Source organism: Cydia pomonella, chromosome 15, assembly GCF_033807575.1.
Source record: "Cydia pomonella isolate Wapato2018A chromosome 15, ilCydPomo1, whole genome shotgun sequence".
Lineage (NCBI taxonomy): Eukaryota > Metazoa > Arthropoda > Insecta > Lepidoptera > Tortricidae > Cydia > Cydia pomonella.
The window spans coordinates 12,957,522-12,973,053 of NC_084717.1; positions in this window are offsets into that span (position 1 = coordinate 12,957,522).

The window sequence follows — 15,532 nt, forward strand, 5'->3', positions numbered from 1 at the left end:
TTTCCTATGAAGTATATTTTAAAATGGTTGCATGTGCCAATACACCTAAAGGCTAAATATGTTTACATAAATACGTGAAGTGTGACGTGGACGCCGCTTTGCAGCCGGAAGTTCGTCGGCTGCGAAAGAACAATCGACAAAAATTCGATTAACGTCTACATCTTCGGTTTTGTTTTACTTTTGCCGTTTTCGAGTTTCGCAGTAATCAAAGACCAATAAGTACCAACCTCGGAAGTGATACTACCTTTAGTGGAAATGTGTTTTGCTTTGGTGTTAAAAGTTGTAGTGATACATACATGATTCTGGAGGATGTTTATGTTCTTTTAGGCATATGTACCTATATATACATTATTCAGAAATAGTAGGAAAAATACATTCCATTTTGAAACATTTTTTGGGACTACTGTTACCAGATTTTACTTTACTGACCTAACATATTATGTTGACGTATCACCCCCATAATGGTTCGTAGCTCGTCACTCCGAGGCGCGGTGATTAGGCAGCTATGATCGCTCTTAGCTCGATAACTCACTTTAGTGGCTCCTTCAACACCCTATATCTTGGTTAAAGGGCGTCAGACTAATAGAAGCTATATATCTGCATCAAGTAACTTATAGTGGTTATATATCTACGGTGGTGGCATATTCATCCAGTATCTTAGCGATGTACGCTAGTCGTACTAACGGATTTGAAGCTTTCATAGTTTAGTTTTAGAAAGTTGATATTATAAATAACTAACCGTTATTACAGAATGAAAATCAGATTTTTGTGATAAAAGCACAGGTAAAATAAGTGTCTCTGCAATAAGAAAGGTTGTTTTTTTTATACATTAAGCAGTACCTACCTTGGTAGGTACCTAACATCTTATTGTTTAGCGACTAGGCAGTCGCTAAACATAAGAGAATTATTTCTAGAATAGGTATTCTAGAGAATTCCAGTGAATACTGTTCTCTTGTACAGAATATATAATACGAACATAATTAATTAACTAATTAATTAATGTAGGTAATCTATATCAGACTTTTCATTCTTCTGTGAATACTTATCAGAAAAGGGCTATTTATCAGTTATTTATCGAGCATTCCTACTTAAAAAGACAATAAAAGAAAGAATCGACTAAGGCAAAATGTTATTGTCAATTTGATTATAGTCCCGGTCAATCGATCGATGCAAGCTTAACACGGACCTGCATAAATAATTTGCATATAGCAGCATTTTATACAGCAGCTTAAATAAATATGATTCAGAATTTCTTTCATAAAAACTTAAAATAGAAAGCCTAAAACTAACATAATAGTAATTTCATTAAAAGTATTAGATTACACCACGCATAAACTTTGCACCACGCATAAACTTCTTCTTACAAGTTTCAGTGGTATATCTTAGTTTTAATTTCTTTGTATGATTTGTTGTGATATAAAAATAAAAATACAAAAAAAACATGGTAATACAATCAAGTATTGCCTGTAAACATAACTATTATCTCGACGCTTGAATCGTATCGTATAATAATAAATAGCAAGTAAAACATTCAATCATGTTTACAGAAACAGCATCATCTGTAGCTGAAGGATACCGCTGATTGAAAAATCGTCCGCGGGCTTATGTGGAATGGAAAATATTTAAATACCAATTTATATTCAATTGACAGTGCCCATGCAAAATAGTCAGATATTCAGTTACTAACAAAAAGAAATGTGGTTTTACTATAACTTGTTTCTTATTGATATTCGATGAAATAAGTTATTGCGCGAAAAAACTAGATCATGACTTTTTTGTATAAAAAAGCGTTTTTCACACGAAACATAACCTGCTTTCATTTCCTAGTTCTCATAGTTACCGTTTCCTCTACCTATTGCGTATATGGAGGATTTAACAACGGTAGACGCCTTGTCTGTAATTTTCTGTACAAAACAGTCTGTCGATATTTGCAGGGGAGGGACAATTCAAATGTATGGCTATTTGTACGTAACATACAACTAGTCATGACAGCTAAACGTCAGTCTATACCATGAAGGTGTACGTGGTCTATGCAATACATATGACCATTGGCCGAGGTATTCGACAAAGAGGTAAGCTCTTAAAGACGACTCCGTTTGTTAAATCCTCCAAGATTGCAGGAACCATCAACCGAAAAGTTTGTAACATGCTACTCTATGACATAAAACTGCGCAATCGTGTGACATCGGGCTAACATTTACACGTACAGTCAAGTGTAAAAATATGGGTGTACACATCTTACTCAAAAATATGTCCCATAGCATCTTATTTCAGTGTAATGAGAGCATAGTACCATATTTATGAGACGATTTTTCGATACATATTTTTGCACTTGACTGTACACGAGAAAAAACACCTGGAAATAAATTGCAGAGCAACGACTATAGAGACGCTCAGCGAATGAAAAATAGTCAATGCGAGTATGAATGGCAAATAGACTGAGCCGGGACGTAATGGCTCAATGTGCGGCGCGGTATCGTGTTGCACTAATCTCGTCCGCTGACGACCGCATGACCGCACATTGCTATCAAACGAATATTTTTGTACGATTCTTTTCAAAATACATTTTCCGATGTAAAATATTGTATAATTATTAATTAGTTTCAAATTTTTGTTCAAATCTATTATGATAATTATTACTCATTTTGATTATGTATACATAACAAAGTAAGTAGATTTAGTTTTCCTACGAAACGAACGGGAACGAACAGACATAAAACTTCAAGCGTTTCACACTAATATCAAAACGAACACATGTTCGAGAAAAAGCTAACAGGAAAAAACCAGACAGTAACGACTCGGCGAATGAGAAATCGCCAGCAGCGAGTATGAATGGGCAAATAGACTAAGATGGGACGTAATAGATCAATGTGCGGCCCGGTATCGTGATATTCGTGATGCACTAAACTCGTCCGTCTGTCAACCGCGTGACCGCACTTTGCTGTCGTTATTACAATAATTTTATATTTACGAGTTCATAATTTGCAAGCATCAAGTTAATACCTATATCCATTGTTTACTTTTATGTTTTCCTAAAACAAAAAATTAATAAAATTTATCTCTAAATTATCAGTTGAATTTGTTAATATAAATTAATTACCCTATTACAACTAAAGTCAATTGTTTCAAAGTGTGACTGTTCACATATCAATAGAAAACTAAGGTAATATATTTTAAAATGCGATTCGTTTTAGGTTTAAAAAATAAATTGATGTTATATAATTACATCAAATATTTTCAAGTGAACACAGTGTGGACAAGCATTCACGGCTCATGTTTCTACATAACGGTCCATTTTCATTCCACGCCGAGGTGGGCAAGCAAGCGATGGGAAAATCTAATTCCTCCCATTTCGGAAATGATTATACTGCGAAGCAGTATTGTTCTTGTCTATTTCGGCGAAATTGTTACTCAGAAATTCGAGCAAACATAAATTCGTTAGTCTTAGAATACAAAGTACTCAGAGACATTCCAATCCTTGTGTGGCAAAGGGCGTGGTAAGTTGCTTCTAGAAAAAATGTAGAAATGTTGCCCGCTGGGGCTGAAAGGATCATTAGGGACAGCGTACCGTAAGATGACGTCTAGGTGCAGCATCTCTGGTGTTTTTTTGTAGCTAGCCAACCTTGCCGTTACCAAACTTGAATGGCACTTGTGGGCTACTCTAAAAGACAGGCGACAGAGCCGAAAAAGTTTAGAATAACATATTTTTCTCTACAAGTTGTACCTACAATACACTTACTATTTTATATTGGCAATATACGAAAAACAATTATAATTAAAAAAATAATTATAATACTCGATGCTCGTTTTGTAGAAAACTGTTTCCGTTAACTATCAATATCTGAGCGGAAATTATATTTCGTTCGCTTCCTGCTCGTGTATAGGCTTGGCTTGCTGAATAATAAACCTCTGACCCTGACCCGAGACTAGTTTACTGCAACTCTCCCACTACTTTACGGCGACGCTGGTAGATAATCGTTACTTTTCATAGTGCTTTTGTTAGAATTTAAGCCTTGGAAGGAAGTTTGAAACTGGAGCTTAAGAAGCCTTTAATGGATTTGAATTCCATAAGGATTTCTGCAACGTTGAACAGCTTTGAATAGCCACCAAGTACTTCAGTATTATATTAAACAGTATCATCAATATCAGTACCTATCACGTTATTTTTTAAGTCTTGGAAGGAATTTTGAAACTGGAGTTCAAGAAGCTTTGCCTTCAATGGATTTGAATTACTTATTTGGATTCTTGCAACATTGAACAGTTTTAAATAGCCACCTAAGTACTTTAGTATCAGCTACTTAAACAGATTTTATGATATATCATTAGTTCATTGTTTCTTTAAATAACACTGAAGTTTTTAATATCAAAAAATGGTTCTTAGCTTGATTATGTCATTGAGGCTAAAGCAGAGACGCTTTTCATATAGATTTTCGTATTTTAACCCGCCTAACAGTTTTGAATGATTCACGGTTAGTTTCACTCGACTTAAATCGAGTAAAATCGGATATCGGGAGCTCAAAAACAATATAAAAGGTAATCACGGTTTATTTCCTGGTTGATTTAAGTCTATTGACGCGCCTGTTACTATTTCTATTGTACGCGCATAATTATATTGCTGTCAAGCTTATACAGTTACATTGACATCCGATATTATAGGCGGGACAGCAATATAATTATACGCGTGAAATAGAGATAGAAACAGGCGGGTCAATGTACGAAAATCTATATGGAATGTGCCTTTACTTTAGAAAATCAATGGTGACTCTGAGATATCACCTCCCCAGTTAATCGGTTAATATAAAATTCTGGTAGTGGAGCGTTTGTATTGTTTATAAAGCCTATCTCCAGAAGCAATCTAGAGAAAAAAGGACACATAAACATAAAGTTTTTTTATATATAGTAACATATAAAATATTTTGTGTAAGCTCTTGCTTAGCATAGAAACCTCTCATTTAACATAAAGTTCGTAGTATCATGAATCTCGAACTTCAATACGTTATAAGTGTTTCTACGAGATAGTTGAGATGATAGTCGCAGGGAACAAACGGAACAGGCGCCGCGTCGTCGCCCGCATGACGCGGCAGACTGGCGTCTTAGGAGACTCGTGTGCTACGGGGACGACGAGATAAATCGATAATAGGCAACAAAGGCGTAAACAAGTAGATGTACCTAAGTTGAATACAAACATAAACCTAAGTTGAAATACTTAAGTTGATTGAAACACAATTTAAAAGTTATAAACCATTTAAAGATCCAGATTTAAAAAGCGGCAAGTGCGAGACGGACTCGCCCATGAAGGGTTCCGTACTATTTATTTAAAAATACTACTCACTAGATCTCGTTCAAACCAATTTTCGGTGGAAGTTTGCATGGTAATGTACATCATATATTTTTTTAGTTTTATCATTCTCTTATTTTAGAAATGACAGGGGGGGGGGGGGGGAGACACATTTTACCACTTTGGAAGTGTCTCTCGCGCAAACTATTCAGTTTAGAAAAAAAATGATATAAAAACCTCAATATCATTTTTGAAGACTCCCCATAATTCTACTAACCTGTTAAGTTTCAACAGTATAGTTCTTATAGTTTTGGAAAAAAGTGGGTGTGACATACGAACGGACAGACAGACAGACATGATGAATCCACAAGGGTTCCATTGGCTACGGAACCCTGAAAATACACGGTTCAAGGCTCGTCGCCTCTTTAAAGTCCTAAAAATTCTTAAGAAAAAATAAAAAAGGAGATTGTATGGGGTAGTCATTTTTAACGTATAATATCTAAGTATTTATGCCCTAAATTAAATAAATTAACAATCTTACTTAGCGTGAATACAAAGAGAAGTGACATCAGTTGAACTTTAATATAGTTATTATGTAAAATAACTTTAATATGTAATTAGTTCTAAACAAATATTTGTTTCAAAAAAAATTGACCTGTGTTTATTGTTCACTAGCGACCCCCGCCCCGGCTTCGCACGGGTTACAGTTACGGTTACAAAACCTTAATAAATTTTATTTGGCTGAAAATCGCATGAAAATCCATTGAGTAGTTTTTGAGTTTATCGCGAACATACATACAAATAGGCAGACGCGGCATGTGTTTTATAAGGTGTAGTGATAGTAGCGTAAATGACAAATTAATAACATAAATTATACACAATAACCAAACGTATAATCTCGTAAACATGTCTCATTTTATTAGTAAGTTATGAGCGGAACATATGAAATAGACAACTTTATGTTTCTTTCCAAGCTTACTAGAATATGTGCATAGATAACACCGCTCCTTGGTAGATCTATATTTATACATTTTATATTTCAGCTGTGCTCTGTAGATTACTACGTAGTATGAAATAAAAATATATTAGCATTTTAAAGATCCTGTATTGTAATTAACAATTTACTTATAACTTTTACAGTAGGTTAGGTACATATTTAGTAATTGATTAAACATAGTTTAACAATAACTATCCCATAAGAGCTCTTTCATTTTTGTGTAGTTCTAGTTAATGTAACAAAATAATGTACCTAATGTATTATGCTAGTACAGTCAGCATCAATAGTAGCGGATGAAACAACGCGCCAAAAGTATCTGACATCTGAGATAATTTTTCCAAATATACATAGATAAATTTCTAAAATTCACGTTCCAAAGTATGTATATCTTTTACAGTCTCAGTTGTTCTATATTAAATACATCAATTTTTGTTAAGTTGTTATAGAATGACTGACGTGAATGAGAAATGAGATGAATTGACGCTGACTGTACTCAAAATGAAGTGAACATTAAAAAAAATATCATAAGATTTGTCGGTCATATCGCAACAACTGTCCAATAGAACTATGGTATGACTCCTCGGTACGAGTATTGCATTCCTGTACCTACCTATTTGCCTAATAAACTTACACAAACGATAGTCTAAAGAAATAGCTGTCATTGATTTTTAATACCATTCCGTGACTGAATTTCAAGTTAAAGACACTGACGTCTGATAGTTTCTGACGTCATTGCCCTAGATAGTTTTGGAACATCGCCTATGCCAGTATCGACTGCCAGGATTTTCCAAGGTTACACGATTGTTATGCAATCAAATGGCTTCATGAGCTATAAAATATCCAAGCTAAGTTTACGTTTTTTTCCATTGAGGCAAAATCATTGAAATGTGTATCAATTCCCATAGAATTAAATAAGTTATCTCAAAGCAACACGATAAGAAAAAAAATAATGTTTTTATTTATTTATACTTTATTGCACATAAAATATTAAGTACAAATGGTGGACTTAATGCCTTAAGGCATACTCTACCAGTCAACCACTGGGTCAAAGAGACATTTGTTAGGTGCAGGCGTTGTACTTGAGAATATCACTACCAATATCACTACCTACTATTCACTTTTCTTGAAATGAAAAAAATAAGCCTCATTTTATTTTACCTTCCTATTTCGCCCTAATGCTAATGTGACGATCATAAATTATGCTGGACGCAGGATTCCGTGAAACATGCTCCAAGTATAATAGGATATATCCTACGATTCCTTTTATTACGAGTACAAGAACATATTTCATCTTTCCCTAACATAGCGTCCTACTAATATAATAGATACTCGTAAGTTTTTCGCATTCTGCTTTCATTCCAAGCTATATTTTTTATTTATTAGAGGAAACAGGAAACATATAAAACAAAGACCTAGCTACCCACCTAAAATGTTCTAGTTCAGAGATCTTATACCTTTAAACGAGCAATTCTTATATATATATTTTTTTTTGGGAATTTCGCAAACGGCTCTAACGATTTCTTTGAAATTTTCTATATGGGGGTTTTCGGGGGCGAAAAATCGATCTAGCTAGCTTTTATCTCTGAGAAGACGCGCATTTTTAGTTTTTATATGTTTTCCTAGCAAAGCTCCTAGATATTGATGATATTATACAAGGTCTCCCAGATATTGATAATATTATACAAGAATTGCACGTTGAAAGGTATAAGGTAACCTATACCCACGAGCGCTTCTTAACAAACAAATTATTCGGTATGTACCAAGTTAAATTAGTTTCAAACATACAAGTCGGCACCTACACCTATTGGAAAACTATGAACACCCATTAATACAAAGGATGTATACCTATACTTTGTGACACTGCATGTTTTGCATGGATAATTCAGTATAATGTTTTTACAAATGTCATAAATATAATATTTTTTGGCATGTTAAGGAAGTCATTGAGGTAGCGACAATACCTAACAATTGACTCTCCCATAGGAAATTTCAACATCAGACCATCAATATGTATGAAACAGCCAAATTTTTTGCGAGATTTCAGCGTTGATCCCATAGTAAAAGTTGCTCTGTATGACCAAAACATTAACGGGTTTAAGTAATTGCTTTACGTTCATATACATACTAAATATTAGGTACATAGGTATATTTACTTATTGCAAAATGGAAGCTCTAATTAACACCTTTCGCTTATTGGGAGTAGTTTCCATTTTGCAATACATGCCCGCGTCATTTGTATCGGCGCCCTCACGGGCGGCTGCGCGTCCGCCCGACCCTGTAACGCGCGCTTAGAAGCTCCCGATCCACGATTATTGGGGCATATCAATATGGAGCCGTGCATTCAGCTTGAAAAAATTGCCTACATACAAGGAATGTTAGAGATTATTTGAACAAAATGTGAGATAAAAGACTTGCATTTTTTAAATATCTAAAGTAAAATGTAAGAAAGTTAAGCGACATGCCATAGTCATACATTTACCTTCCTACCTAATAATGTTAGTTAAGTTTACTTTTAAAACTCCCTTTTTTAATAAAAAGAACTCAAATTGGTAAGAACTCTAAACAAGTATCTACTATTTTTGAACAAGAAAGAGAATTAGTTTCATGCTTATGAAATTGACTTTAAATAAACTTGCCTAAAATAATTATTACTCAGTTTTTAAATCTTCTACGTATTAAGGAATTACCAATTGAAGCAGACTTCTTTAACGGAAACGTAACAGCGCCTGCCGGAGCGCAATGAGCAAACGCTAATGGTTCCCGAAATGGAAAATGGAAGCCAATACTCAAAATAAGTATTCCACTATACAATTACAACGTATTTGGTTCGTTCGCTTTTACCAATGCAAAACCGGCCACACGCGCTAATATTATATATATACATAGTTGATTTATTAACATTATTAATAAGTTATTGGCAAAAATTTCATTTTTGGTACAAGCTTTTATTGCATACTGTACTTTTCTCCACAGGCAACTAAATACTCATCGAGACAATTCTAAAAACTTCAAACACAATTAGGTTGCGTTGTTTTATCATAGATTTCCTATGGCCACCTCCTGTCTCCATCATCAGATCAGCTCGATAGTACCATAATACTATTGTCACCCGACTTAGATATGTATGCAAATTTTCAGCTTCAATAAAGTCTTCAATAATACATTCCCACAAAAACATAAAATTCAAGCAAACAATTACAATATACAATAGAATCGATTATCATTTATCATCAGAGTTAAAATTCGTTTAAAATCTAAATAACTTAATTAATTAATTTTTGGGGACCCAGTTCTGGGTGAAGGCCTCCTCCATGCATGACCACGATTTCCTATACATACATAGGTACATTGCAAGTTAATATAAAGCTTGTAAAATGGCGATTTCTGTGAACATAAGCGGATAAGTTAGACTGGCATTTTAAAATTTTCTTGCCTGTTTTTTGCATTATTAATAAACTCTATCACTGGCAGCATATATTCGTAAGAACATTTGATTTGGATTTGTTTAAAACATAATTATTATAATGAATGTAGGCCACGTAGTCATTCACGCAGAAATATTCTGCAAAACTCAATATCTTGTTGCGCAGTAAACATTCCATTTCCGAAGCTCGCAACTCGCAAGGCGCAAGAGATAAAATTTCAAGACGAACCGATTCGCGAATGTACTCGTATCACAGAACAAAATCTATCCATATTTTTAGCCAACTGGTATGATAATAACAGATTCTTCGTTTTTACCCGCCTGGGTTGGCTTAATGAGTTTCGAATAACTATTATGCCAGTGTCACGGCAGTTTTCATCGACAGAAGCAGCTCGATTCGGGCAACCAATGTCACTTTGACGTTAGAAATATCGTAGATAGATCTTATTGGGATCACAGCGGAATCGAAATAAACTTCAATTTTGACATCGTATAGTTATCGATCTTTTCAAGATCTTAAACGTGTCTTAATCATTGTATTCGAATCGGGCCTTCAATGAAGGCCATATAAATGAAGTAGTAGTCGCATTATCTCAACTTATCACAGAACCAACCAATCGCCTTGTCGGTGAAGATAGCATCATGTTCTCGTTAATTCAATCTCCGTTAATATTGTGTAGGCGTTTTATTTTGATGTCAACAATATCCTACATTAAACCAAAAAGCAGTTTTTATAACGCAATGTCATCATAAAATTATATTTTCGTAATAAGCACACCAAGTATTGTATGTACCCAAGTAACGAACGCGTACGTCTTATTACCAAAGTGCAAGTCATTTAATCTCAAAACGAATTATGATTATAACGAGCGATCGATCAAATTATATTGCTAGGTTTAATATTTTATATTTTATACACAATCATAGTTACGTAATAACACATAATACATAAACTGGAGTTTCATAGCGATTGCAAATAATGTAAACAAATATGGCAAAACTTGTTAGCATTTGACATAACATAACATTTTTTCGAAAGTTGTTTTCTCTGAAATATTAATAATTAACATTAAAAATTTATATAAGTAATTAAAATATTTAAGTATATGACCTGTTGATAAGAGATATGTCCTTAAAAAGTGCGAGATTATGAAGTTAAGGTAAAATTGTTTGTTTACATTTGCAATTTCTATTGAACTTCACTTTACGTAAGATCATTTACCTATTCTTACCTACCTATTCTTTTTGACGACCGGTTTGGCCTAGTGGGTAGTGACCCTGCCTACGAAGCTGATGGTCCCGGGTTCATATCCTGGTAAGGGCATTTATTCGTGTGATGAGCATGGATATTAGTTCCTAAGGCATGGGTGTTTTCTATGTACTTAAGTATATATAAATATTTATATATTATATATATCGTTGTCTAAGTACCCTCAACACAAGCCTTATTGAGCTTACTGTGGGACTTCAATTCAAGGACAGTCAATTTGTGTAATAATTTCCTATAATATTTATTTATTTATTCATTTATTCTTGACAACAACAAACGAATTCACCATACAAACACAAATCGAGTTAGGAAAGAACAACTCGTTGAGCCACGAACCCTTCACTGCCCTTATCGTTGAGCTGTGCCTACTTTTCTACTTAACCCTCCACTTGCGTCGACCTCGAGATACTCGAGCGCCCTCGGCCAGACAACGCCAGATAGCTCTCGTCATGCAACCTTAAATGGTTGTCGTTTTATACTTAAAAAACAACAGGTCTGCGCTAGATTTCATGCTAGCAATTCTATATATTCAAATGACGATCTTATTCCTTATCGTTTTATTATTGCAGGTTCCAAACCTCATGTTACAGTATTTTTACGTGTTTTTAAACCCAAACTCTATTTGTCAGAATAAGCTTTAAATTGTTTGAATATCAAACGATTTTTCTTCAAATGTTCCCAAATGCTAACAAAAGAAGCCTATACAAAGCTGAAAGCAATCGTTCTCCCATCGTTTGCTCCACAGGCCGTGAACACACCTCCGGCCAATTTCCCCACAGTTAATACAGCCCAACGTTTTTTTTATTTAGGTTGCAGGTTGGTTCGAATATTCGTTTACCTAGATGGCAAATATTTATTGATATTTTCCTAAATAGAATAAGTGCACATTTTTATAGAACTATAGAGGAACTATAGTGATTTAGGTATTTTTAAAGTAACTCGCACTCGAATCTTTGCCGATTTTTAATACTATCTGTTCGCAAACTATTTCTTCTCTCTTGGAAATTCCCTTTATTAAATAGGCCTTTCAAAAAAAATTCTTCGCAGAATGTTTGTTTCGCAAATACTCTTCCAACAAAACTCACTTTTCTCAAACCAGCAAAGGATTTTTTGCGGGTGAGCTGTTATGATCAACACTCTCATGTAAAAAAACCCACGTTCATGTCATCCACGATGACGCGCAGATTTGTCTAATCTAACCTTTAATAACATGACAATACGAGTCAAGGCATGCGTCTTCGTGAATGACACGATCTATACCAATACCATACGGATAGAACAAAGATCAACGAACACAAGTAGGGTTCACAATTGAGGGCCCGCGGAGGACTCTTGTGCCATTTGAACCGTATTTGTGACTTTTGTTAGAAATTCTAAAAGAACCGGTGAACTGTCAAATTGTTCCGTTAAAAATACCCATCAAGGACATATTTTTAAATCATTATAAAGTATTTAACTGTATCAAAAAATAGTATAGACAGGAATAGAATATTCAAAGTAATCTGATTCCGATTTTTCAAATACCATTCTTGCAAAAAAATTTTTTTATCGAGATTTATTCTTACCTTGAGAGTAAAATAACAAGGATTGAAAAGAGAAATACTGTACATTGTAATGTTATACGGTGTTAGTACGCCATACACAGAGCGCTATGAAGCATTTATAGCGCATCATCACTGACATACGGCTATTTATGACGTCACTTAACGATCCCCCATCGCGTTTATGAGCCTCGAAGGGCGGTGTAAATCATATCATGAGAGCGAAATTTCAGTAACAAAATATATTGTTGGGTTATGAAAATTACTTCTTAAGCTTGTTTGCTAAAAAGCAATTACTCTTATGAGAACTCTTCAACTGCCTTGCTCGAGTTTCTATTAAGAAATTGTTTAACTTAGTATGTGGTGTTAAGTTCGGTATTTTTCAGTTGATATCGGTACATAATGGCTGTTTTTCAGGAAATAACATTAAATGTGTAATCTAATAAAATAATAATGTAAGTAAATGCATAAATCGTTTTTTAGTGTTTCATACAAAACTTTGTACACGGAACTCTACATACATGGGATCACTTCGGTCTTGCGTAATCGGTAAAATGCGTTTTTTTTTAAATGTGATATTGATATATCAAAGTTATATGGAAATTTAATTGTTACACTTACATCAAAATGCACGCGAGAGTCACCCGACATATAATCAAATATATATTATATTAATTATACTGGATAAGATCACCATTCTACCGGTACCCCTAGTGTAAATAAATTCGATTTCGAAACGTGACGTACGCGTTTGCGTTTAGTCTCATTTTGTATGTGATTTAGAAAGAGCGCGCCAAGCGGGACGTTTTGGTAACTCAAAATCCAATACAAAATGACACTTAACGCAAACGCGTTCGTCACGTTATGATGTCTATAAAACTTACACTAGGGGTACTGATGTATTTACGACTATCACAGTATAGTTCATTATTATTATATTTTCGTTAGTATTCCGACCACTGCATTTTATTGCTGTTTACGGCATTATGAGGCATGTAAGCTTAGTTTGGTTCAAAGTCATTTTTATTTCACTCCTCTATAAATGCACCTTGATAAGTAAAAAAGTACAGACTTTTTGTTTTATCGTGATAGTTTCTTCAAATGTTTCATTTTACAAACCAGAAGCCTGCGTGATTAGAAGAACTTCTATCTTTGAAGAACGTGTGTAATTCTATATTATTTCCACTAACTTGCACCATGTGCGTCAAGAGAAGAGCATAATCAATTATGTAAATAAATCAAACGTGCCGGGTAAGAATACAAGGAACTTATCACTAAAAGTGTTTAATTTGCAGAGTGTTACGTTTGTTCCCGAACGCACTGAGGTGACCTTTATCGATGAGAAGTATGTCTACAACGTTTCTGCAAAAATCATTCGATATGGTAGAAGGAGCCCCTACTATTTTGATACAACCATAGGACTTAAATATACCTGGGGAAATAACGTCACGGTACCTAGTTATAATTGTCTAAGGTTACTCACTCACACAGCATGAATGCATGTTCAGTTTTTGCACGTCAATAAGACTACCGATATCGAATAGAAATTACTAGACTTAGGTACCTACTGTGAATATAATGGGCAGATACTGGAAAACACAGTCTGGGTAGACTTACCAAAAGATAAACCGACGGTCTGGTAAAGAGAACGATTACGTAGGCGTTTGGGGATCTGGGGGCCATGATGACCATAGTTTACAGAAAAATAAACGAAACGCTGTACTAGCTACTATATCCCACAGTAGATGCCTATGTCCTATAATATATGTTTTTCTTCTGATGATAATGACGAAGCCGTATTATTTCTTCTTTATTTATACTCATCAACGCATCAGCTAATTTTATTTCATACTGACTCAAAATTTTCTTTTTTTCACAGATGCATATGAAGTTTTTTGAATCTAAAAATAATCAGTTCAAGCGTTCTCACATAGAGTTTCATTTAAAGTTATGTGATATGATCCAACACGATCAGTATTGGTTGGTAAACTCATGCAGATGATTGTAGCTATGAAAGGTATATCCTGTCCTGTGCAGCCAGTACGTTATCATGGTTTTCAAAATACAGATTTCTGATTTCGACAGGGCACGTCTCTCCTGGCAGACCCTTTTTGCTTTCTTCGAATCCAGCAGGTCAAAGGTAGTCCGCAGAGATCATTTCCCTCGTGTCACAAACACATAAAGTCTAAAGTATCTGTATTTTTGTCAGTATATCTTCCTTCACTTCACTTTTTTTAGTTCTATCTCTCAATTTCACACCTAGATCTCAATGTTCTAATATTCATATAGAATTCATTTCAACTCTGGTATCTCTGGCATTGTTGTGCTTTTCGTGACACTTACTAGCTACTCAAGTACTCGCTGCTCAGTCAAATTAAGGTGTCAAGTGTGTGTGATAATAGCAAACGATGCTTTTTATTCTCATTCTTACCATACTTCCCTACAAAATTTCCATGTAATTTGCACATTTGCATTTTTTTCTTCATGAACTATATTTTTGTTATTGAACTACATTTCCATCGTTTCAAATACCTACTGTCACCTTTTTCCATATTACTCTCCTGCCGCGCTCGCACATGATTGGCGCGACAGTATTTCGCGGCGAGATAGACTACCCGTCCCACTTTTATTAACATAGTTAGAAAAAGACGGGTAGTTGATCTCGCCGCGAGATACTGTCGCGCCAATCATGTGCTACGCCTACTGCACGGCAACCACGAGTTAGCATTTGACATTTACTTTAGCGACTGCGTTAATTCGATCGCATTCCACCTCTATCGCACCAAACCATCAGTGCAAACGAAGAACGCTAAAGTAAACGTCAAGTGTCAACTCATGGTACGGATACTGATCTCCTTCTAAGACATTTTCTGAAGCGCTCGAATGTGTGCAAAAGCGTGGGCACATAACAACAAAGACACCTTTACATAAAACTGGTTTAATAAATTTATAATGTTTTCATAATTTGATTTGTACTAACTACTCATAAACGGTATCCAGCTTTTAACATTTATCAGGGTTT